Genomic DNA, 23,016 nt, shown 5'->3' on the forward strand with positions numbered 1-23,016 from the left:
GAAACAATTTTATGAATGACCGAGCTTCTGGGATGTTTATGGGACTGGCGCTCAGCAAAGAACAGAGAATTGAATATGAAGGCACAGATTATTCCGTGAGGCAAGGTAGGCGGAAAGAGCAGCAATTTTAGTTTAAGGTAATGCGGAATGGAAATATTGCTGAAGAAAGTGAAAAGGGCATAGTCGCATGAATCCTTTTCAACAGAAGAATAACACTGTACATGAAATTTTCCCACAGGCAGAGCAATATAAATTGAATTCTACCTAATCTCACTTAGAAAATTTCACTGAAATGAAACGTGAATTGAATTATGAAACATAACAAGATACATATGGAACATAAGAACACATTTGCTACACTCACAACCACAAGAATCTCAAGAAACAGAGCCGCTACCTTTCATTAATTCTCTATCAAAAATACACAGTGCAGAAACAAAGTTTCTTTCCCACAGTCTCCCAGAAGTTACAAGCCAGCTAACCCTTTGCAAATAACTTGCATACAATATATAGAATGTGTGACGAAGAGATAGAATGCCCAAGGGTTGGGGAGTTACTCAAATCATTGTGAAATGAAGATGGAGAGCCAACCATCAGCTACAGGTGCAACGCTGCAAACATGACATTTGGCATTGGGGTGACCATTTGCCTTCCTTCGCCACTTGGATAGAAGCGCATATGGAGAAAAAACTCTTTAAATGCCACCTTTGGTGCCAAAAAACTGAAGTGTAGATGACCGGGCCCACTTGGAGAAGTCGCAACCCGAAATTTCGCGAAACGGGAGCAAATTGGCAGTTTTTTCCCCTGTGCGCTGCGCCAAATTCTCTGTGCATCGTACCACTTTGGAGCCTATTTTGGGGCACTTTCAGGTGTCCAAAATGTGCCCAAGTGGGCTTGTTAGAAAGCCTATCATGTCTACTTTCTAACCCCACTAGAATTTCAAAATTTGGTGCTCATTTGCCCCTCCAAATCTTCATTCTCCCAAGGTTGCTTTCTGTGTGTCAAAAAAGTGGCGGAGAGGCCATTTTTGGGTGTTTTTGAACTTTAGGAGACCCAGATATTGTCAAAATTTCTTGCCTGGACACCAGTAGTCGTAATTTTTGATGCTGAATCTAAATATGCAAGTTGTTTCTCAATTGGAGCCCTAGAATTTTAGTGTCACGCCAGTGGCGTGACGCACAGGGAGGAATTTCCTGTTTTTTGTCCAAAAAATCACCATGTGATGAAAATTTGCCCAAATTTTTTGAAATTTGGGTTGGAAGTTCTCTATGAAGTGCTATGTTGTGCCAAGTAAGCCTCAGCCAAGATTTGAAGCCGATCTTGCTCCTTTTCCTCCTTTGCCTCTTTTGTCGCTTTGCTCAATCTTGCCTTTAGGCTCCTGATTCTTGCTTTGGAGCTCATGTTTCGGGCCATGTAGTGGTGAGTCATGCAACTCAACATGTCTTTTTCCCTGTTAGCGTTATCCAACCACTGCTCCAAGTGAACGTTCACTTTCTCTAACACATACTCCTGGTACTCATCTCTTTGCTCCATAGGTCTGCCTTGTGCTGCCAGGATGTGTTGCCAATTTTCCTTGATCATTTGCAACTCTATCTCAGCTAGTCGATCCTCAAGTTGCTTGTTCCTCTGCTCCAGATATTGCACGTTCCACTTGGCCCTTTCCAAGTCCAGGGATAAGTTCTCAATCACTGATTGTTGCTCCTAAATGATCTCCCCAAGCTCAGCATTTGTTGGTTCTGCATCTGTCTCATCATCCTGGAGGAGAACAAACTCAGTCTCTCGCTCACCTGATGGCCCTTCCTCCTGTACTAGCTCCTTTCCCTTACCCTGCTCTTGTGATGCTGATGTCAGAAGCGAGGCCCCTTCCACCTCGGGTGGAGATAACACTCACTTTGTTGCTGCAAATAAGGGTCTACTACCTTTCTGATAGGTGATGTATACTGGCATGGTGGCAGTCTCATGGCACTCAAACTGATGTGAAGGACCCCCCACCTCATGCTCTGCCTCTGATACCACCGGTGGAGCATTGAAGAAATCACGGGAGATGAAGTCCTTCCAAGCAATATCCTGCAATCCCAACTGATGGTCCACCAAAATCCAGATGAGAGCAAAATGATAGACACTGTTTAGTTGTTGTCGAGGGGTCTTGCGCTGCATGAAGTTTTTCATCTTCTCAATGTTGTTGCAAATGAAAAATGGGATGCTCATCATTTGCACCCTGGTGAAGTGCATGAGCAACTTGATGTGATAGATGTAGAGGCGGGAAAACCTTCCCTCACAACTGAAATACTTCATGATCAACCTCATTAGTGGGGCATACTCATCCCTCAAAAATCTGAATGGAAAAACTCTGGTGAGCTGGTTCAAACAGCTGTTCTTGATGTAAGGCTCATAATTATGGCTTTCCACCTTATTTTTCTTATGCCACGTTCCCCAATGTTCGGTATTCCTGGTGCCACTGATATGGTTTCCGACGTCAATATGAAAGTGACCCCAGCTAGGACAGATTGACCTCCCTATAGATGAAGTGAAAAAAGACGGGCCAACTCATGATGGACTCTTACATTTGCCACCTTTTGACAAAATTCATAGCATGCCAAGTGCTGGAAACAAGACATGGCAAGAGGGCATGCCTGCAGCTCAGTGAGGGTGTTCAGCTCATCTCTAAGATGTCTTCCACTCCGGTGATGTCTCCTATGGGCGCTCTCTCCTGGACTCTTACATTTGCCACCTTTTGACAAAATTCATAGCATGCCAAGTGCTGGAAACAAGACATGGCAAGAGGGCATGCCTGCAGCTCAGTGAGGGTGTTCAGCTCATCTCTAAGATGTCTTCCACTCCGGTGATGTCTCCTATGGGTGCTCTCTCCTGAAGATGTGTCATTGTGGGTCCCCTCCTCATACTCTGATGAAACTTCTGATGCCATTACTATTGTTTGTACCCTGAGTTTTATGCTACCCTCTGAATCCAATGGAACTGGTAAAAGCTCTGAAAATCTGTCACCAAGGGGACAATAAAACATGGAGTATTAGGAGAGGAATGATGAAATGGGAATAGGGGCTAAAGGGAGAGATTTATCATGGATTTGGGAGTGTTTTTGGGTATGGTGTTGATGGGGTAGGGTTTTGAATTTGTTTTAATAGGGTTTGGGTTTTTGAGTCATATGAGGAGGGGGGAAAAAAGGAATATGATTGCATTGGTGCTAGGGTGATGATTAGGGGAAAATGATATAGGGAAATTAGTTGATAGGAGTGGGGTATAAGGATACTTTGGCACCACTGTCACTATCGCAATACCCTAGTTCGTTGATTTTTCTTTGTGTCTTCTTTGGTTGGCTTTATCAAAACTTTTGCATTTAATTCATAGTCTCAAAATCATGTTACTCTTCTCAATTTTGAAGTAAGAGTGAAAATAGTTGGTTTGCCTTTCAAGTTTGATAGGCATTCACAAAATTTTAGGCGAATTTGTGGTTTTCTGGGCTTGTATGTCAGTGCGCCATGCGCTCTACCCAGTGCGCCACGCGCTCTGAGTGCGCCGCGCACTCTGAGTGCGCCACGCGCTCTGAGTGCACCGCGCGCTCTGAGTGCGCATTGCTAGTGGCAATTTTACACTGTGTCCGGGCTCCCAGTGTGCCGCGCCTCCTCGTGTGTGCGTCGCGCGCTGCCAAATTCACCAGACTTGCTTGGAAGAATAGGTGGAGGGTTTTAATGGTGGATCTAGGGTGGCCTTTAGGGAAAAAATGTCAAGGGGAGATGGGGAAAAATGAGAGGATAGGGAAAGCAAACAGGGGAGGTGAGCGACCTTGGTGCTAACATCACAATCTTGCAACCTCATCCATTGTTTTTCTTGGTGATTTTTCATAGTAGGCCATTATGCTTTTGGGTACAATTTAAACATCCTATACACACCATATTAATGACAAAATTGATGGAGAAGAGGTGTCAACAGGGCCTACCTCTTGATTTGCTAGCCCTCACCAAGATTTGAAGCGGTTTGGTAATTTTTTTATGCCCCTGGCTATGTGCGTCGTGTATACTCTGAGTTCTGTTCAATACAAATTCAGTCATGGAAAGGTACGGTGCCCAAAATTATGCTTCCAGAAGACATTAGACTGTTGCAATTTAAAGCTTTCCATCCCTGGCATACCGAGCTCTTTGCGCATATTAAGGTTGATATTCTTCTAAATCCACGGCTGGAGATTGTTAGTGTTCCAGATCAAACTTTCAATGATGGAGCAATCTTTCATGCTTACGATGAGAACACAACAAGTCAATCAAAAATAAGTGATCAAACTATGGTGAATGAAGTTAGATTATTGAGACTTTTATGAGTGAGATGACGAAATGGGAGAATGATTTGAAGCAACTTGGGACCAAAGTTAAAAAGTGTGAGGATGAATTGAGGAAATTAGAAACCAATTTAAGTGAAGTGAATAGTTCTCTGAGTGACTTGGAGGCAGCGCGATGCATATAACAGGTGGTGCGGCGCACTGGGCGCTTTTACACAGTGCATTTTTAACATTGGCGCGACGCACTCACCAGGCGCGAAGCACTGGGTAGAGTGCACGATGCACAGAACTGGAACAATGAATTTCGCCTCTGCTCTCTAAAACCCGAATTTCTTGCTCCAAATAGATTTGTAAGGCTGAGAATTGCCTTTTAAATAGATAGACATGAGGAAGCTCCTTGGAATTTCTGGAGAAAAAACCTTATCAGAGATTGGTAATGAAGCTCAAATTGTATCAATGGGCCATCAAGCCTGTGGTGCCCTCGATCTATGGAATTACCCTGTGTGGATGAGAAACCTCATTCCTCAGGACCCCAGTGGCCAAGACAGACCTGATCGTGTAGACATGCCTGCACTTGAGATTTATCGTGACAGGGAGAGGAGTGTATCAAGGTACAATCAATTCTGTCGCAATATGCTTATGATTCCCATTGCTAAATGGGAGGACCTTACAGACGATAAGGAAGCTATCCAAACCCTGCAAGAGGTTTATGGTAGTAACATTGAAGCCCTGGATCTGTTGGTGGGCCTGATGGCAGAAAAGAAGATTAAAGGTTATGCAATCAACGAAACAACTTTCTTTATCTTCGTGCTCATGGCATCACGTCGATTGGAAGCAGATTGATTTTTCACCAATGATTTTAACAAGGAAACATAATAGGTCAAGCTACTAAAGGAAGGTGAAACGGTCAAAGCACCAAACACCTAAATGTAAATGTTGATAACTACTGTGGTAGAAAAAAAATGATTCGATTGCTTATGTTTATCTTCAGTTATGTGATCTGCGCTATAGGTGTCGCTTCCTGAAATTTCAGGCCTTTTATTGTTTCTTATTTGGAAATCATCTGGAAAGGTAATAATCTCAGATATATAGACTTGTCGATGAATAATTTAATGGGAAGTTATCAAATGCTGGAGGCGGTGATGGGGTAACTACAGCTGGCTCACTATACAGGTGACAATGCGTTATTCAAAAATCGATTCCATAATGGCATACCACAAACAAAGGCATTTTTGCTCGCAGTAATCTTTTGGAATGTGATTACCAACGACATGGTTCACTTCCAAATTATCAAACCAAAAGCAAAATCCAAGATTCCTCGCGCTATTTAAAGAAACTTTTCTACAACAATTTGATTTTAAAGAGACAAGTCGAATAACTTCCGATGTGTACCTCAGTGGAAAGAATGTTCTGCTACAAGCATAATTCAGCTGCAACAAATTCTTAAGTACCCTGTAGTTTGGGTTTACTGTGCAGGTCCAACCATGGTTCTCAAACCAAACAAATGAGTTCTTGAAAATGGAAAAGTTCATCAACCTGCTAAATACCAAAAGCCATTGGAATATGATCTTGACCAAACAGTTGGACTTGAGTTCGTTCCATGTAAATTTTCTAGCAAAACATGTCTACAAGAACGTGTACAACCAGACAACTTGCAAAAATTGTGTGCGGATGAATCACTGAGTTCTTCTGATGTTACAAGCCTTGCTAATAGCAACAGTTGTAATGACGATACTTCTTTAGAGAAGGATGAATTAGAAGAGAAGCTAGTGGAAGTTGTGAAGACCGAGAACAATGTTTCTGCATTGGGCACATGTCTGCAATCTATAACAAATCACAGAGAAACTTTTAGTAGTTTCTCACAGAGGCTGGAACATGCTATCACCATAGAAGCTAAACTTAAAAATAGTCAGATTAGCGTTTGCAGTCTCAAACATGAAAAATGCACAGAGTATCGGTTTGACATGCCAACTGAAGAAAGTAGCGGAAGCAGTGTTACCTAATGGAGCTATCGGTGGTTTCATTATGTGTGAATATGGCATCCAAATACATCAGAAGGTATCCATTGGACATCAGGCTAAGGACATGGAAACATGAAAATCGGTATCAAATGTTGGCAACAACAGGTGTAGAGTTCCAGAAGATCTGGATTTTGACCCGGTCTCTGTTTCTCCAAACTTCAAAAATAACATGGCTGATTATGAGACAATGGATCAAGCATGCAAAGGGTCTGTGAACATGGAAAAATATTTTTCGTCGCCTTCTGTTGCTGAATGTGGGGGCCTTTGTTCCAGAGCGTATGCAGACTCTGATTATAGCGAAGGTGAAGGTGAACACTATGTTCACTATGAATCAAGTGCAGGCCTTGCTATGGTACCTTCCTGCAGGAAGTCCAGCTATAGTTTTTTGCATAAGTAGCTTAGTGCAAAAGAGTCACGGTCTATATAATGCCAATTCCACATCTAATATTGGCCATGATGCTGAAGTTGAGGGAGAAACAGAGCCTGCCAAAAATTTGCAAGGGCTTCTTCTGCATCTTATTTTTTGGGTCGATATACAGGTTCGGATGATGCTGTAAGGAAGCCCATTTTGGTTCCATGGTTGCAATATTTATCACTAATATGTTCTCAGCTCAATTCAGGTACTAGTAAGAGTAAAGAAACTAAAGAAAGGTCAACTACCATCAAAGATATAGATGTGCAATTAAAATCTGACAGGGATAAATCTGGTGGTTTGAGTTTGAACCCAACTCGTCAGAAGCATTTGGTGCAGCTTTCCAGACTATAGGATTCAGACCTTACAGATGCCTACAGATTTATATTCACACATCATCCTTTCATGAAGACTTTGATCTTGATGGAAGATTGACATTGGCTTTGGTGCCTATTCCGTGATGCAAAGAGTGCTGCAAGTATATTTTTTGTTCTTGTTAAATTGGCTTGGTCACGTGGAATTTGGCATTTTAATATGTAGCTTCAACCTCGATAACAAGAGGAACAACTGTACACGTGATTACCAAAAGACTGATTTCTGGCAGTTCTGTAGGTTTTCACAGGAAATTCAATAATGAGCAATTTCATCTCGGTGCTTCATATATTTACTCAAATACTAATAATTACTGAGTGAGAAGAACATCTGGCAGGGAAGTTTTCTTATATATGGTTTGCTGAATTTTCCCACAAATTTGACATATATCTGAGAAAAGAGGAATTACTGTGGTTTTTTTTAAGATATTTCTATAGTATGTTAGACTAATTGTAAGTACAGTGTTCATTCTAATAGATTGTCAAAGGAGGAGAATGCATAAATCACAAGGATGCTAGCCTAATTTCTTTGGATGTTTTTAAAAAGGCATCTTCAGACCGTGTATATGAGACTCTGCCTTGGATTTGCCTGCCTGCTGCAAGGCACCACTCACTTGTAAAGGTTGCATCTTCTTCCCATGCAAAGAAGATGACATACTTTAACAAATGGAAAAGGTATCCTTGGAATAGAATGAAAAGGTGAAAAAGTCAAAAACCAAGCGGTGAAAAAGGCACAGGGAAGGAAAAAAGTCAGAAACCGAAAAGCCAAAATCTAAATCAGAGGCATCCACCAAGGCAGAGAAACAAGATTCGATTTCCTATTTTTCACTTCAGTTATGATATGCAACTACAGTTGTCATCTTTTTGTTGGCCATCAAAAAAGTTTCAAGTGAAATAATGAAACACTGTTCAGTCTATAGTGCAGATGGACGGTTCGTTTCATATCCCCAGGATTTTAGTTGTAGTAGCTCCCCATTTGGATTGATTTGTTTTCTCATAACGGAGCTTATTTATTGCATAAAAATATCATTTGTAAGGGTTCTGAGTTCTGGAAAATAGTGGGAGAGCTGTGAATGAAAACTTCACTATACAGTTTTTTGACAGGGATTTAATGAAAAGATACAGCTCTGACTCCTGAGATTCTTGTGGTGTGAATTCAACATTTGTTTTTTCCTTTGTTTCATATGTAGCTTGTTATGTTTCCATTTCATTTCATAATCATTTCTAAATGAATACTTTTAAGTGAGAAAGGTAGAATCCTGTTTGCTGCTCTGCCTTGGGAAGGTATTCATGTTCTGTGTTTTCTTCTGTTTGATAAGGATTCATCTATTGCCCTTGTCAACCTCTTAGTGTTCTTTTCATTCCATATAATGTCAAAATTGAATGCTAAATTTATTGCCTGTCTTGCCTCTTGAGATAATCTGTGTCTCGGATTTAATTCCCCTACTCATGCTATTCTCGATCCCACGCTACCCAGAAAACTTAGTCATTTATCAAAATACCCTTTCTTATCTATTTACTAGCCTAAAATCAGTTCCCATTTTTAGTCATCTCGCACCCAATTGCTCATTTTTTTGAGATTGACTGGAGAGAGCCCTCTCCTTTCCTCGTAGGGCTAGCTATGAGGCTGAGCTTGGTTTGACGTTGCCTTGAACCTGCCTTCCTTCAGCCTGAGGTAGATTCGAGCGCTAACATAGTGGCGACCATACTGGGGATGAAATGGTTTACTTGTAGATTGTTATGCCCCAGTAAATATCTCAAGTTCAGAGCTGATTGTTGATGGTGAACAACGATCAGACATAAGAAGACCGCTGAAATCATTCACCTGGCGACTCCATTCACTGAAGAATCCATGCAATCAGTCCTTCATGGTGACTCCACTACAGAGGGATCAGTAGCCTTGAGATTTCTTAAGATGGATCAGATTGCAAGAAGATACGCTCCCATGAGCCGAGATCACATCCCAAGTTTTCCAAATAAAATGCCCAAGGTAGATTGGTCAAAGAATTTTCCTGTGTTCAAAAATGTGGAAGGTAATGACGCTGCTCTAAATCTGGTGAAATTTCACATTCACGTGCATAGATTAAAGATCAATTTTCCTGAGGACTGTTTGATGAAAATGTTTATGGCTACTCTGGAAGACGAAGCCCAGTCTTGGTATGAAATCTTGCCACCTGCTTCCATTTATTGTCTAAAGGATTTTCATTCAATATTCTTTGAGCAGTATAAAGAATCTTATCCATCATTAAATTTAGTTCAGGATTGTTGCAAGCATGCTTATGGTTTTATTGAGAACCTTGAAAAATACTATGAGGATGATAATTTTACGGATGAAGAAATCATGGAAGAATTGTATGAAAATATGTTTCAACAGTCTACAGAACTCTTAGAGGAAACTTGGCAGTAGGATCAAAATCAGCAGGTTAAAGATTTCCATATAACCGAAAATGATGGAAAAGGAAGTCCTATTTCAGATCTGGTTGAAATAAATGAGGATATGTAGGAAAATGATGTTCCAATCTCTGAAAATGATGATGATAAACCAAATTGAGAGACGGATTGTGATGAGGAAAAACATGTTGTTCCGGATCTCATAGAAGAGAATTGCATTGTTGAGGCTGCCTCAAATGAAGAAGACAGAGTTCTAGGCCTAACTGCCCTCATCTCATCAGAACACAGCCTTCCAACCAAGGTAATCGAGTCAATTCATGAACAGCAAGAGGATATCTTTGTTCAAGTAGGTGAAAAGGTTTCTCTGGATGAATTTATGATAGATGATAGAAATGTCATTTGTGCGCTTCAAGAATCATATGAAGTTTCTCTTCTTATGATTAATGAACGTAATAAGGAACATGAAAATTTGGCTGTCATATCACATGAAAACGACCTACAGTACATTCACACCACAGAATATCAAAAAATTCAGGGTTTCCATTCAGATTCTTCTTCATATGTTTCATGTGCTGAAATGTTTTTCCAAGAAGAGATCTGCTCATCTATTTGTTCAGAATTTTTTGGGGACCAGGAGCAGATTTTTACTGAAGTACATTTTGAAGAGAGATCAGAAGCAGGCGAAAAGGACACCTTGTTCATTCAGCAGGAGGTGGCAATAGCAAATCTTCATGTTTTTCATGATCCAATGACAAATCTGTTGTAGCCAGAAGTGAAGGTGATTGTTGCAGTATTCGGTGAGGAAGGAGATCATGGTCAATTAGCTTTTGGGATGCCTAGTTACAAGTATCTACTATTGACCCTGAGATCTGATCAGGAGAATCAAGCAAGAAGGCATCTGCTTGATTGGTTACATTGGCATTTTGATATAGTTTGATCGCATATTGCCTTGTAAGAAACACGGGTGGCCAGGTACTGCCACCCAGCTTTAAGTTTTAAGTTCAGGTCTTAGTGTTTCTAAGTACAGTTTGTAGAGTCAGTTTTTCATTCATTTCAGATTTACAATTGAGTCGGTTTGAGTCCAGTTTCAGTCAATAAATGAGTCAGAGTCTTGTGTAGTTTGTCGAAATAATGGACTCCATAGCCCATTGGATGAAGGCACTATCCAGCTCTCCCAGAGATCTGATGTTCTTGGCACCTCCACGGAGCGGCAGCTGCCATCCCAATTGGAGCCAATGTTAGACTCAGTCTTGTCAGTCTTCTGTCAAAGTCGAATTCACCAAGGTTCATTTCTCGTCATTTGCAGTCATCAAATACCAGTTTGGTAAAAAAGGGTCATTTTAATCCTTGAGTCCAGGGTTTTGTCTCCAGAAGTGTTCACTAACGCCTGTAGGCCAAAGAGAGCTTCAATAAGGTTTCACTTCAAGATCCACATTATTAATAATGCTGAAGGACAGTTCTTCTTCAAAACTCTGTTTTAAAGAAGAAATTATTAAGTTCGTTCAATACATGGTTGATAAGGTTTTACAGCTCTTCAGGGAGCCTATCGTATCTGCGTGCAAATCCACGCATGCTCAGGAAATTTGGATTCCATCTTGTCCGTGCAGAAAATTGCTACACTGTATCTGGATAGCAGAAACATGCCATTAGAGCATATATGTGTGTTCTTCCTGTATTTGAAAGGCGATGGATGGAATTATATCAGAGACCATGTCCACTTTAATCTTGGAAGATGGTATGTTGTTATTGGGAAGTCAGAACTGGCCATTCAATGTTTAATGAGGTTACTTGCATGTATTCATCAATCAGTTGTAACTCAGGAAATGTTTCTGGGAGATTTCCTGCATGTTTTTGATAGTGTTGGTAAAAAAAAATGAAATGTTCAAACTGAAGTTGCCTGCCATTAATATGACATCACTGAGAATTCATTTGAGGATCACCATACATATGCCTCTGCTGGATCTATTCTTTTACCAGAAAAGACATGGCAATATTTAGAGGAAGGATTAGTTCCATTGACATCCCCGACATCAAGTAACTGGTTAGATTCTGCAGCAAGGTCTTCTTCCAAATCTTTGAAAGGAAAAGATAGCAATATTTGTATTGCTGGAAAGGCTATAAATGTGGGGCTTGAGTTTAAGAATCCTCTTCATATCCCTATTGATGTATCTGTAGTTTCCCTCATATGTGATTTAATTTCTGAAATGATGTCAGAGAACGTTGGTGTTGGTCATCACGGAGAAAAAGAAATTGGATCTGAAATTGCACTATCTAATCATAGCATCGATGAAGAGGGGAACATATATGATCGTGGTGCTTCTTCATTGGTTTTATCTAAGGAGGCTTTTAGTCTGAAAGGAGGTCAAAATATGATGGTACATTTGAAAGTGACTCCTAAAATGGATGGTTTCCAGCATATGTTGACAGTTGATTTGTATACTCTGAGTTCTGTTCAATACAAATTTAGTCAGGGAAAGGTACGGTGCCCAAAATTATGCTTCCAGAAGACATTAGACTATTGCAATTTAAAGCTTTCCATCCCTGGCATATCGAGCTCTTTGTGCATATTAAGGTTGATATTCTTCCAAATCCACGGCTGGAGATTGTTAGTGTTCCAGATCAAACTTTCGATGAGAAATCTGTCATGCTTACGATGAGAACACAGCAAGTCAATCACAAATAAGTGATCAAACTATGGTGAATGAAGTTAGATTATTGAGACTTTTATGAGTGAGATGACGAAATGGGAGAATGATTTGAAGCAACCTGGGACCAAAGTTAAAAAGTGTGAGGATGAATTGAGGAAATTAGAAACCAATTTAAGTGAAGTGAATAGTTCTCTGAGTGACTTGGAGGCAGCGCGGCGCATATAACAGGTGGTGCGGCGCACTGGGTGATTTTACACAATGCATTTTTAACACTAGCGCGACGCACTCACCAGGCGCTGCGCACTGGGCAGAGTGCGCGACGCACAGAACTGGAACAATGAATTTCACCTCTGCTCTCTAAAACCCGAATTTCTTGCTCCAAATAGATTTGTAAGGCTGAGAATTGCCTTTTAAACAGATAGACATGAGGAAGCTCCTCAGAATTTCTGGAGAAAAAACGTTATCAGAGATTGGTAATGAAGCTCAAATTGTATCAATGGGCCATCAAGCCTGTGGTGCCCTCGATCTGTGGAACTACCCTGTGTGGATGAGAAACCTCATTCCTCAGGACCCCAGTGGCCAGGACAGACCTGATCGTGTAGACATGCCTGCACTTGAGATTTATTGTGACAGGGAGAGGAGTGTATCAAGGTACAATCAATTCCGTCACAATATGCTTATGATTCCCATTGCTAAATGGGAGGACCTTACAGATGATAAGGAAGCTATCCAAACCCTGCAAGAGGTTTATGGTAGTAACGTTGAAGCCTTGGATCTGTTGGTGGGCCTGATGGCAGAAAAGAAGATTAAAGGTTATGCAATCAGCGAAACAACTTTCTTTATCTTCGTGCTCATGGCATCACGTCGATTGGAAGCAGATCGATTTTTCACCAGTGATTTTAACAAGGAAACAGAACAGGTCAAGCGGCTAAAGGAAAGTGAAACGGTCAAAGCACCAAATGCCTGAATGTACACGTTGATAACTACCGTGGCAGAAAAAAAATATGATTCGATTGCTTATGTTTATCTTCAGTTATGGGATCTACGCTACAGGTGTCGCTTCTTGAAGTTTCAGGCGTTTTATTGTTTCTTATTTGGCAATCATCTGGAAAGGTAATAATCTCATATATATAGACCTATCGATGAGTAATTTAATGGGCAGTTATCAAATGCTAGAGGCGGTGATGGGGTAACTACAGCTAGCTCACTATACAGGTGACAATGTGTTATTCAAAAATCGATTCCATAATGGTATACCACAAACAAAGGCATTTTTTCTCGCGGTAATCTTTTGGAATGTGACTACCAACGACATGGTTCACTTCCAAATTATCAAACCAAACACAAAATCCAAGACTCCTCGCGCTATTTAAAGACACTTTTCTACAGCAGTTTGATTTTAAAGAGACAAGTCGAATAACTTCCGATGTGTACCTCAGTGGAAAGAATGTGTTGCTACAAGCATAATTCAGTTGCAACAAATTCTTAAGTACCTTGTAGTTTGGGTTTACTTTGTAGGTCCAACCATGGTTCTCAAACCAAACAAACGAGTTCTTGAAAATGGAAAAGTTCATCAACCTGCTAAATACCAAAAGCCATTGGAATATGATCTTGACCAAACAGCTAGACTTGAGTTTGTTCCATGTAAATTTTCTAGCAAAACATGTCTACAAGAATGTGTAAAACCAGACAACTTGCAAAAATTGTGTGCGGATGAATAACTGAGTTCTTCTGATGTTACAAGCCTTGCTAATAGCAACATTTGTAATGACGATAGTTCTTTAGAGAAGGATGAATTAGAAGAGAAGCTAGTGGAAGTTGTGAAGACTGAGAAAAATGTATTTGCATTGGGAAAATGTCTGCAATCTATAACAACTCACAAAGAAAATTTTCTCACAGAGGCTGGAACATGCTATCACCACAGAAGTTGAACTTAAAAATAGTCAGATTAGCATTTGCAGTCTCAAACATGAAAAATGCACAGAGTATCGGTTTGACATGCCAACTGAAGAAAGTAGCGGAAGCAGTGTTACCTAATGGAGCTATCGGTGGTTCCATTATGTGTGAATATGGCATCCAAATACATGAGAAGGTCTCCATTGGACATCAGGCTAAGGATATGGAAACATGCAAATCAGTATCAAATGTTGGCAATAGCAGGTGTAGAGTTCCAAAAGATCTGGATTTTGACCCGGTCTCTATTTCTCCAAGCTTCAAAAACAACATGGCTGATTGTGAGACAATGGATCAAGCATGCAAAGGGTCTGTGAACATGGAAAAATATTTGTCGTCACCTTCTGTTGCTGAATGTGGGGGCCTTTGTTCCAGAATGTATGCATACTCTGATTGTAGCGAAGGTGAAGGTGAACACTATGTTCACTATGAATCAAGTGCAGGCCTTGCTACGATACCTTCCTGCAGGAAGTCCAGCTATAGTTTTTTGCATAAGTAGCTTAGTGCAAAAGAGTCACGATCTATATAATGCCAATTCCACATCTAATATTGGCCATGATGCTGAAGTTGAGGGAGAAACAGAGCCTGCCAAAAATTTGCAAGGGCTTCTTCTGCATCTTATTTTTTGGTTCGATATACAGGTTCGGATGATGCTGTAAGGAATCCCATTTTGGTTCCATGGTTGCAATCTTTATCACTAATATGTTCTTAGCTCAATTCAGGTACTAGTAAGAGTAAAGAAACTAAAGAAAGGTCAACTACCATCAAAGGTATAGATGTGCAATTAAAATCTGGCAGGGATAAATCTGGTGGTTTGAGTTTGAACCCAACTCGTCAGAAGCATTTGGTGCAGCTTTCCAGACTATAGGATTCAGACCTTACAGATGCCTACAGATTTATATTCACACATCATCCTTTCATGAAGACTTTGATCTTGATGGAAGATTGACATTGGCTTTGGTGCCTACTCCGCGATGCAAAGAGTGTTGCAAGTATATTTGTTGTTCTTGTGAAATTGGCTTGGTCACATGGCATTTGGCATTTTAATATATAGCTTCAACCTCGGTAACAAGAGGAACAGCTGTACACGTGATTACCAAAAGACTGATTTCTGGCAGTTCTGTAAGTTTTCACAGGAAATTCAATAATGAGTAATTTCATCTCGGTGCTTCATATATTTACTCAAATACTAATAATTACTGAGTGAAAAGAACATCTGGCAGAGTAGTTTTCTTGTATTTGGTTTGTTGAATTTTCCCACAAATTTGACATATATCTGAGAAAAGAGGAATTACTGTGGTTTTTTTAAAGATATTTCTATAGTATGTCCGACTAATTGTAAGTACAATGTTCATTCTAATAGCTGGTCAAAGGAGGAGAATGCATAAATCACAAGGATGCCAGCCTAATTTGTTCGGATGTTTTTAAAAAGGCATATTCAGACCGTGTATATGAGACTCTGCCTTGGATTTTCCTGCCTGCTGCAAGGCACCACTCACTTATAAAGGTTGCATCTTCTTCCCATGCAAAGAAGATGACATACTTTAACAATCGGAAAAGGTCTCCCTGGAATAGAATCAAAAGGTGAAAAAGTTGAAAACCAAGCGGTGAAAAAGGCACAGGGAAGGCAAAAAGTCAGAAACCAAAAAGCCAAAATCTAAATCAGAGGCATCCACCAAGGCAGAGAAACAAGATTCGATTTCCTATTTTTCATTTCAGTAATGATATGCAGCTATAATTGTCGTCTTTTTATTGGCCATCAAAAAAGTTTCAAGTGAAATAATGAAACGTTGTTCAGTCTATAGAACAGATGGACGGTTCGTTTCATATCCCCAGGATTTTAGTTGTAACAACTCCCCATTTGGATCGATTTGTTTTCTCATAACGGAGCTTATTTATTGCATAAAAAAATCATTTGTAAGGGTTCTGAGTTCTGGCAAATAATGGGAGAGCTGTGAAGGAAAACTTCACTGTACAGTTTTTTGACAGGGATTTAATGAAAAGATACAGGTCTGACTCCTGAGATTCTTGTGGTGTGAATTCAGCATTTTTTTTTCCTTTGTTTCATATGTAGCTTGTTATGTTTCCATTTCATTTCATAATCATTTCTAAATGAATACTTTTAAGTGAGAAAGGCAGAATCCTGTTTGTTGCTCTGCCTTGGGAAGGTATTCATGTTCTGTGTTTTCTTCTGTTTGATAAGGATTCATCTATTGCCCTTGTCAACCTCTCAACGTTCTTTTCATTCCATATAATGTCAAAATTGAATGCTAAGTTTATTGCCTATCTTGCCTCCTGAGATAATCTGTGTCTCAGATTTAATTCCCCTGCTCATGCTATTCTTGATCCCACACTGCCCAGAAAACTTAGTCATTTATTAAAATACCCTTTCTTATCTATTTACTAACCTAAAATCAGTTCCCATTTTTAGTCACCTCGCACCCGATTGCTCATTTTTTCGAGATTGACTCGAGAGAGCCCTCTCCTGTCCTCGTAGGGCTAGCTATGAGGCTGAGCTTGGTTTGATGTTGCCTTGAACCTGCCTTCCTTCAGCCTGAGCAGATTCGAGCGCTAACAACAGGTTCTAAAGATTTATGTTTCTCAACTGGAATATGGGCCCATGCTTCACTTCCAAAAACGTGAAAGTAACTTACATCTGGTTTAATTGAGCTCCATGCTTCTTCTGGAGTGATTTTCTTTAAAACCTTAGTAGGAGTGCGATTTATTATGTAATTTGCACAGTTAATTGCTTCTACCCAAAAGGTAAGACTAAGTCCTTTAGATTGAAGCATACAATTAGCCATTGCCTTTAAGGTGCGATTCTTCCTTTTAGCTACACCATTTTGTTGTGGAGTATATGGAACAGTATGTTGCACTGAATTCCATTCTCTGTGAAAAAGTTGATGAATTTTTTGTTAACATATTCTCCGCCATTATCAGATCTTAGCTTAAAAATTTGATGTCCAGATTGTTTTTCAACAAAGGCCTTAAAGGCCAAAAACATGTTAAATACTTCACTCTTGAGTTTTAAGAAGTATACCCAAGTGCATCTAGAGAAATCATCAATGAAAGTTAAGAAATAATTGTAGCCAGAGAATGAAACAACTGGAAGTGGACGACATAAATCACTATGCACAAGCTGTAAAGGGGTCGAGGCATACCAAGAGGCACATTTTTCAAAACTATCTCGATGAAGTTTTCCGAGTATACATCCGGAACAAATACCATCTCTGCAAGATACCATTGGAAGACCCGTCACCATATTTTCTTTACATAGATTCTAAAGGGAGAGATAGTTTAAGTGACCAAATTGCTCATGCCAAAGTTTTCTCACTTCATCATTATGAGCAACAAATACCAAGGGAAGTTTTGATGACCCAAAGTTGTTAAACTTATACAACCTTGTAGAATCATCAGCAATGCCAATAGCTAAAATCTGTCTAGGATATTTTAGGTCCTTAATTACAACATCGTGAGGCAAAAATTCAACGATTTTACCTTCACCTGAATGAGTTATCTGATATACAGATAGAAGGTTGCAGGATAAGGTTGGAACACATAATACATCATTAAACTGACCATTGTCTAGATGAACAGTTCCAGTCCCTACAACACTAAGAGATCTATCATCACCAACATATATATTTTTGGTGTTACAATCATTTAAAGAAGAAAACATGGCTTTTTTTTTGGCCATGTGATGAGAAGCTCCAAAATCAATGAGCCACTCATGAGAATTAGAAGAAGAAGATACATTTAGTGCATATCCAGACAGATATGTTTAACAACCACATGCAGAAAGTGTTATTCCTGAAGATGAAGTTGAAGTTGAAGAGTGCTTCAAATGGATGTTATACTTCTTCATTGCTGCTTCCAAGGCTTCCATCTTCTTAAAGCATTTGGATTCTAAGTGGCCATCTCGATTACAAAAGTGGCAATGTCTATCAGTCCTATTCCCTTTTTTTTATTTGCCTTATCATTTTGTTGAAATGATTTTTAATTTTGAGGCTGAAATTGCTTAGGACCCTTGTTTGGTTTAGGACCATTCTTTTTAGGATACAACTTCTTAGGATTCTTTGAATTTGGTTGTTGTTAGGAAGCTAAGGCTTTCTTAGAAGAGTTTCCAAGATTAAGAAGACCAAGGTGTAAGAGTTTTTCTTGTTCTCTTATTAAAGAATCACAAAAGGAATCAAAGGAAGGGTACTTGTAGGCTTGTCCTTGAGAAATGAAGGCTTCTGTTGTAGAATGGAAGGTGGAAACAAACACAGAGTAGGTTGGTCCCAACTTAGTAAGAATGGAATAGATAAGGTTACCATCTTCTTTCTTAACCTTAACACCTTCCAAGAGAAGTCTAATGGTCTTGAACTTGGATAGAAAATCTTCAATGGAAGAAAAATTATTGGGGTCCAATGTAAGCAACTCATTTTTGAGTTAATGGGCTCTAAGTTCATTTTTAATTCCAAAAACTTTAGTGATCTGTTTTATTGCTTCATCAGGAGTATCAAGTTCTGCGATATGGAATCTAAGGTCTGGAGAAATAGACATCCCTATCAACCCATGTGCTTGATCTTGCCTATTTTCCCATATGGTTGCCTTATCTTCATCTTTCAATTTGGTTTCTTGGCCTGAGACTATTCAGTAAAGACTTTTACTTCTTAGTAAATCCACAATGTAAGACCACCATTGGAAGTAGTTGGTGCTATCAAGAATAACTTGGCATGGAATTTCCATTTTTAATAGAAATTGAAGCTGTATATGCTGAAAATAAGTGTTCCAATGGAAAGATCTCAAAAAAATAGGCTTATTAAAAAAAACGGCTTTGAAAACGGCTTCCGGATGAAGAAGTTATGGCTTTTTGAAGAAAAGTTGTTGAAGATGTCGACAAAATGCGGGAATGTGCAGAAATGAATGATAATGTTATATTAAAAAAAATCGCCCCCTTTCCAAAAGTAATATAATAAAGTAACTTTGGACCAAGAAATACTTGAACTCAAGACCTCTACTCTCATAAAGTAGCTTTGGACCAAGTGAGCTAGATTAAAAGGTTAGTAACTTTTGGAAAAGAGGAAGGGAGGCTTTTTTTTTTAGTCACTAAAGCTTTGGGCTATGTGCTTACTTGAGAAAACTCTTTTTTTCCCTACAAAACAAAAAACACAAAACCCAACATGGACATACAAAAAAAACAAACCTTACGGCTTGAAGTTAGTTTTAGCCGGAAACTATATATTTTCCTCAATGTTTCTGATTTTCCGAGATCACACTAAGGCACGGTGGAAATGAGCATACGCATGAGAAAAATCATTCCTCTCTGTTTCTAATTTTTCTATATCGCACAGAGTCACAAGGCAAAGAGCATACGTAGAAATGAAAGGTATAGATCCAGTAATAAAAAAATCAAAGAGCTAAATAAACCGAAATAAATAGAGAGAAAATAACTAGAAACTGCAAATAAACACTGTATACCTCCAGATCTTAAAAATGACATAGCTAGGGCTACCAGAAACCTTTTCGCATGAAACGAAAGGGGTTCCTCACTAGAACAGATGCTCCTAACACAATAGAGCAGTCCTCTCAGCCCGAAAGCAGTCAGAAACAATAGATCTAGGAAACGACAGTTAGATGCATTTCTACTAGCTTCAGATTTGGATCACCAATGGATGCGGCCCTCAAATAGCTCTGATACCATGTAGGAATTTACAGGGTAAGTTCCTCAAACAGAACACCAAAGGACACTGCTCACAAACAAATCACAAATCAATACACTAGTATTGTTGATGTGGTTAAAACCCTCAAAGAGGGAAACAGTCCACGGCCTGAGCCAACACGACCACTTCAGGCAATTTATTAATAAAAGAATGAAAATTTACATAAGCTTCTCTCATGAACAGTTACCCTACAAATTACCCTCCATGCTCTTTAAATAGAGATCATGGACCAATCGGGTGTTAAGCCACGGATCAAGTGTCGGTAATACCGAGGAGAGAATGAACCATCAGATCACTACATATCGTGACCGTCAGATTGTAAGTTACAAAATTACATAGTAAAGAAACACACTTTACCTAACTCTACACTAGACCAAGTTATACTTAACTATTTCCTATGTGTCAGAATATCCTAACAATATTTTCATATTTGTAATATGCAAAAAATCATTAATAACCTTTGATGCCATAACATGAGGCTTTATTTGCTTAGTAACTGCTCCAATAGTTCTGACCTTTGAATGGTACCTTCTCCACCTTATTGAGGATTCATGACATCAATGATCATATGAGAGATAGCTACATCATGTGAACCCAAACCATACATACAATGTCTTTGCAATATTCTTGTAATTAAAAAAGTTTGTTAGTTTCCTCATTTAAAACCAAGCTTCATTTTAATAATGTATGAGTTTACATTTAAATTCCCTGTAATTTTCTTGCACAAATAACTAAACCATAATCATTGAAATAAGGACAAGAAAAATAGGACATAAAGATGAGAATTGGCACAAGAAAAGGTGAAAACTCTAGAAAGTGCCTCACTATTCTTCAATAATTTTTAAAGGAATGTCAAATTTCTAAAAATTTCAAATTTTCACTCTATACATTCCTATGACCATAATCTTGAGGATTCATGACATTTTCAGACTCGAATCAATTGTTAGAAAACAATAATATTTCTAATGAGACAACTGAAACAAAATGGATTAATGCCATATTGTGAATTCATATGTTGTAGCAATCCTCAAGCAACTCCATTATTGCATGCATGCAACAAATAATTATGGTACTGGACAAAACGTTTCAACAAAATAAAATGTTATAACAGTAATCATTCCTCCCTTTCTTATGAATAAAATGGTTGTTAGTGTTGGTTGAATGAGTGGATTTCTCCTCTTGATATTACATGGAGTTGTAGCTGACCCTCTCATTATTTTCTTGAATTGACTAATGGTGGCTATTCTTGCTATGTAAGATGAGATATTTTTTCTACATTCATCAAGCGGTTAAGTTAGTAATATCCTGATAAGGTGACCTTGCCTGACTGTGCACAACTTGGATTTTTGCTTTAGAAACACATCAATATCACCCAACAGATGGTATAACTTAACTTAGGAGATTTGTCAATATATCATCATTGTAAATGTAGTAAGGAACCACAAATTTCCCATCTCCTCCTAAATGATGCTTTCTTGAAAGATTAATATATGACATAATCTAGTCCTGAGTTTCTATCATTCTAAGCCCTTCACATAGAGCCCATGGACGATGAGAATGTATCCAGGAATAATCAATCTCAGATCGAACCATCATTGCCATGATCAAGCTAGTGGGTGCTAAAATAATGGTATATGCATCTCATTCCCACTATTGATATATTGCCAAACAACTGACCCTATCAACCAATGCATTGAATTTTTAGACAATCTAATTGTTGGTATGGAAAATGTTGCATATATGCAATACAAGCACAACCAATAGTGTCCTAAACAAATAGTTTGCGGGAATTAACAAATCCTTTAGTTCCTTCCCACATATTCTTCAATAACTAGCTCAGTTGTGACTCCTCTCGATTGTTCCTCAATGCACCATGAGGATTTAGGAGCTCAATAGTAGGAAATTTATCTTCGCTGACAGTCCCACTACATAGTGGATAGTAAATCCTAATGCTTGCGTACTGGTTAGTGTTGATCCTATTGGTATTTTGTTGTCTATCTATATTATGGTTTGTGTAACATATTCAATTTCAAATATGGTGTGTTTCCATTTAGGTATTCTACCATATCAGTTACCACCTTTTAATAATTTCATGATGATGAGGATGGACCATGATTACATGTATATCACATCTAGCACAAAATTATGCAGATGCTGAGAGATTATCCTAACCACCTTCATAATTCTTTAAGTTACCATCATGGAGAATTGCCATTCTCCATCTATGAATTGACAAGTGCAATAATTTTATTTGACATATAAATATCAATGCAACATTCATCATAAAATTATCACTTCCTTAGACATAATATCATCACAACCCCTTTTTGATATGTTATCCATCACATGCATTGATACATCCTTGCATGCATTGATATATAATATCAGTGGAATTAATAAACTTATCACTAGTCTCATCTCATACATCTTATAAAACCTCATCGTTGCCTTGATATATCCTCTCATTGCACTATTTGAAATATCCATCACAATATATTTTAATACCTACTTCCATCACATTGTTTGGTATTTTTCGATTTCCTAGCTTTAATGTAGTCTCCACTACATATTATTAATATAACCTTTCACCACGATGTTGATACAAGCTTTAGGTGTGCTGATATATCACCTCATCGCATTGTTTTAATACACCTTTCACCATAATGTTGATATAAGATTTAAGTGCATTGATATATCACCTCCTATTGCATCATTTATATAACCTTCATATCACTGATATACATAACCCTTTGCATACTCAATATAACATGTGCATCACATTGCTTGTTCCCTTGTAGTTCCCCATCACATCATTTAAATAACTTAATCACATGTAATTAATACATAACCTTTATCATATTGTTAATACAATGTTCATATGCATTGATATGCCACTCCATTTGCAATATTTTAGTATACCTTTGATACAACATTGATACAAGTTTTGTGCACGTTGATATATATCCTCGTTTGTTGTGTTTTGATATGCCTTTGATTCAACATTGATAAAAGTTTTCCATGTGTGTATATATAACCTCATTTTCTATGTTTTGATATACCTTTTATACAACATTGTATTAGTCTTTCAATACAACATTTTTCATGGTTTCCATCACTCCTTTGTCATGATATCTTCATAGCCTTTGTTATAATATCATTGCAACAATTTGGTAAAACCTATTAAAACTTTTTGACATAGTCTGCTTGTATGTTTTACAAGCTTGATA

General features: G+C 38.6%; 1 pseudogene; it reads left to right on the forward strand.

Moving 5' to 3' along the window:
- Positions 1-12,555: 12,555 nt before the first annotated feature.
- On the forward strand, positions 12,556-13,098 carry LOC149252211 (alpha-dioxygenase PIOX pseudogene; annotated as a pseudogene).
- Positions 13,099-23,016: the final 9,918 nt, after the last annotated feature.

Source organism: Pinus tabuliformis, chromosome 7 (genome assembly GCF_031772625.1).
Source record: "Pinus tabuliformis cultivar Carrire ecotype Pingquan chromosome 7, CPIR1, whole genome shotgun sequence".
Taxonomy (NCBI): Eukaryota; Viridiplantae; Streptophyta; class Pinopsida; order Pinales; family Pinaceae; genus Pinus; species Pinus tabuliformis.